Raw genomic sequence first — 4287 nt, 5'->3', positions numbered from 1 at the left:
AGCTGAAAACTTATGTCCACACAAAAACCTACACTTGAATGTTTTTAGCAGCTTTATTCATAATTACCAAAACTTGGAAGTAATCAAGATGTCCTTCAGTAGGTGAATGAATAAACTGTGGAATATTATTTACATACAATGGAATATTATTTAGCGCTAAAAAAAAATGAGCTATCAAGCCATGAAAAGACATGGAGGAATATTAAATGAATATTACTAAGTGAAAGAAGTCAGTCTGAAAAGGCTACATACTGTATGATTCCAATTATGTGAAACTATATGACATTCTGGAAAAGGCAAAATTATGAGACAGTAAAAACATCAGTGGTTGCCATGGGTTATGGGTAGGGGTGGGTTTGTGGGGGAGGGATGAATAACTGAAGCACAGAGGATTTTTAGGACAGTGAAAATATATCATATTGTTGGATACATATAATTATACATTTGTCCAAACCTATAGAATATATAAGACCAAGAATGAACCCTAAAGTAAACCACAGACTTTGGGTGATTATGATGTGCCAATGTAGGTTCATCAATTGTAACAAATGTACCACTCTGGTGGGGGATGTGGATGATGGAGGAGGCTGTGCATGTGTGGAGGCAGGGGGTACATGGGAAATCTATATAATTCTCCTCAATTTTGCTGTGAACCTTAAACTCTTACAAAACGCCTTAATTTTTTAAAAAAAGAAATCCCTACCTTTACTGTGTAAAACTCGAAAGAGGGCCCATGTTTCTCTCTTTTAGGCATAGATAAAACATAACATTCATCACAGAAAAAATTCTAATGTCTGAGCCTACACCAGTTTTAAATTTCCTCATTGAGATCAGAGTTAGATGATCTCACGCAGAATGTTAAAGTATCTCCTCTCTAATGAAGCCTACTTCTCCATCTCCATCTTTTTTTTTTTTTTTTTTTTTTGCTGTACGCGGGCCTCTCACTGCTGTGGCCTCTCTTTTTTTGCTGTACGCGGGCCTCTCACTGCTGTGGCCTCTCCCGTTGCGGAGCACAGGCTCCAGGCGCGCAGGCTCAGCGGCCATGGCTCATGGGCCCAGCCGCTCCGCGGCATGTGGGATCTTCCCGGACCGGGGCACGAACCCGTGTCCCTGCATCGGCAGGCGGATCTCAACCACTGCGCCACCAGGGAAGCCCTCCATCTCCATCTTAATGGTTCTCATTCTTGCTCTATACACACGAACACAGGCCAAGTGTGAGGGACTTTTCATTGGCTCACTATCATACTATCCTTTAAAATTTTTTCTTTGTTCTAGATCTTAATACTACCTAAAAATATCTTTTCTCCTGCTTATCTGTTTTAGTTTCCTGTTGCTGTTGTAACAAATGAACACAAGCTTAGTGGCTTAAAACAACACAAATATATTTTCTTTGAGTTCTGTAGGTTAGAAGTTGGACACAGTTCTCATGAAGCTAAAATCAAGATGCCAGCAGGGCTGCATTCTTCTAGATGCTCTAGGGGAGAATCTGGTCCTAGTTTTTTGTTGTTGTATGTTTATTTTAAAGAAACTGATGTTTATTTTCAGTCAATCGTATTCCATTTTTCTGTGGAGGAGCCCATGGATGAACAGCTTAAGACCACTTAGTGGTCATTCCTCCTACCAATTCAGTGTCCTGACCAGTGGGAGCTGCAGACCAGTCCCCAGTGGCAGGCTGAGCCCTGCAGTCTTCCCTAGCGAACTGGTGAATAGGCACAGAGGGCACCTGTACCTTCAGATGCAGGGTCTGTAACCTCAGATGGAGTGGCAGTAAATTCAGCGGCTGGAGTGTTATAAACACGCTTATAAACAGAGTGTTTCTTTTTTAGTGTACTACACATTCCAACAAATTGGAGCACTCTATTGCTAACAAAAGCCCCATTCTCTGTTTTTCTGCCTTTATGTTCACTGTTACTCTCACCCTGAAATTCCTCCTGGGTCACATCCTTTCCAGCAGCAGCCTACACTTCCTTTTCAATCTCTTCAGCATTCTGTACAAATAGAGATAAGGCATGACCTCTCATGGGTGCTCACGTGGTACCACACATGCACAGAACTTCCTGCGCCAGTGTCCACCACGTCCAACCCACTGTCGTTGCAGAGGATGGCATGTCCACATAGTGCAGAGAATATGTTACACAGAGCCATGGCAGACAGGTTAGCATAAGACAGTTCTGTAAGAGGCTAGTGATCAGCCCTGGGGTCAATAACCACCAGAAGACGTGGTTCCTGGAAGGCTCCTTGGATCTGATTAAAGAAGGTTCCAGAAGCAAAGTGGCCAGCAATAAAAATGGCTCTGGTAGCAGCAGCAAACTTCAGCCCAGCCCTGTGGCTAGTGTTCCTGGAGGATATGACACTGGTATCAGCCAGATTTTCAATGGCAACAATGGTACAAGCCATCAGAAAAAGATTCCCCCAGGTCCTCTTCAGATTTATGATGTAGATGTCATCACCTGTTTCCTTTGTAGATGTATATTTATATGGAAGTCAACACTGGTGCCACCTAAGTACATTCCTGATGCAAGAAATTTGAGGACATCCTCCTCCTTTATTTGCAGGATAGCAAGGGCTCCAGACATTGTGAAAGTTTTCCTTTAAGTTATGATGTAAAACCAGGACATTTTCATATGAATCCCTGCTTGGGTAGCACAGAAAGGCTCAACAGGTTTTGTTTTGTTTTGTTTTAACATCTTTATTGGAGTATAATTGCTTTACAATGGTTAGTTTCTGTTTTATAAAAAAGTGAATCAGCTATACATAAACATATATCCCCATATCTCCTCACTCTTGCGTCTCCCTCCCACCCTCCCTATCCCACCCCTCTAGGTGGTCACAAAGCACCGAGCAGGTGGGGTTTGGACTACGATTTGTTTTCCGAGGAATGTGAATGGCTTTTGCCCCTCTCTCTTAGACATTTGGCTCCTAAATGGATCTTTGCTTACCAGTCTGTGCCAGTCTCCAGTCCATTTTTCACACTCCGGTGGGATTCATCTCCCTGAAGCCAACAATCGGATCATTCTACTTGCTTTAACACAATCTTTCTGAACTTCAATCTCTTCAAAGAATAATTTCCCAGTTCTTCCTGACAGTTGTTCAAGGGTCAACAACTGGTCTGAATCTACCATTCCAAATCAGTTTCCCATGTTTCTTTTTTAGTGTACTACACATTTCAACAAATTGGAGCACTCTATCGCTAACAAAAGCCCCATTCTCTGTTTTTCTGCCTTTATGTTCACTGTTACTCTCACCCATAACATCCTTTTTCCTTGCCTTTCGCTCATCAATGCCCAACATTATTCATCATTCAAGACCCAGATCAAACGTATTCTCTTTAACTGAGTTCCTTCCTTTATCATCTCACTGGAAATTGAGATCCAGCCTTGACATTGGCAGAAATGTACAACCTTGAAGAAGGTAATTAGACTTCGTCATGCTTCAGTTTCTTTATCTGTTAAATGTAATAAGTTATATCTACCTTTTGCATACTAAATTAAATAGTAAGCCATCACTCACAGTGCCTGTCATATAAATATTTAATACGTGAGAGTGATTATTATTATTAATCTATACCTTTATATGACACTTATTAGTTTCTGCCTTGCAGTCTTTGAAGGTGGATTCTATATTTGCATCATGTGCATTTTTCATAACTCTTGTCAAAATATCTGACAAACAGTATAAACAGTGAATAAAGTTGAATAAATAAATAAATCCTCCTAAACTTTATTACTAGGCTCCCCTGTGTCAAAGTGTACTGTATTATTTCCCTAGGGCTGCCATAACAGGTTACCACATACTGGGTGGCTTAAAGTAACGGAAACTGACCCTCTCACAGTGGAGGAGGCTAGCAGTCCAAACTCAAGGTGTCAGCAGGATTGGTTCCTTCTGTGAGGGGGAAATTGTCCCATATTTCTCCTAGTTTCTAGTGTTTGGTGGCAATTTTTATAGTTCCTTAGTGTGTAGATGTGTCCCTCAAATCTCTGCCTGTATCTTTACATTGCTTTCTTCTCTGTGTCTCCGTGTCCTCTCTTACTACAAAAAACTCAGTCATTGGATTTAGGGTTCACCCCAAATCCAGAATGATTTCATCTCAAGGCCCAAATAAGGTCACCTTCCAAAGTTTGGGTAGACAGGTTTTGTGGAAACACTGTTCAACACACAATGATTTCATCTCAAGGCCCAAATAAGGTCACCTTCCAAAGTTTGGGTAGACGAGTTTTGTGGAAACACTGTTCAACACACGACAAGTATGTACAAGGCTCCTTCCCATTTACAACAAATTGTAATCAA

The 4287-nt window shown here is 41.2% G+C and overlaps 1 pseudogene; it reads right to left on the bottom strand.

Annotated features, from left to right (window-relative positions):
* Positions 1–1591: 1591 nt before the first annotated feature.
* On the bottom strand, positions 1592–2576 carry LOC114887728 (annotated as a pseudogene).
* Positions 2577–4287: the final 1711 nt, after the last annotated feature.

Source organism: Monodon monoceros, unplaced genomic scaffold (genome assembly GCF_005190385.1).
Source record: "Monodon monoceros isolate NGI ecotype Baffin Bay Population unplaced genomic scaffold, NGI_Narwhal_1 Super_Scaffold_7, whole genome shotgun sequence".
Classification (NCBI taxonomy): Eukaryota; Metazoa; Chordata; class Mammalia; order Artiodactyla; family Monodontidae; genus Monodon; species Monodon monoceros.
Note: the sequence above shows the minus strand (reverse complement) of the source record. Positions and strands in the feature narration are given on the sequence as shown.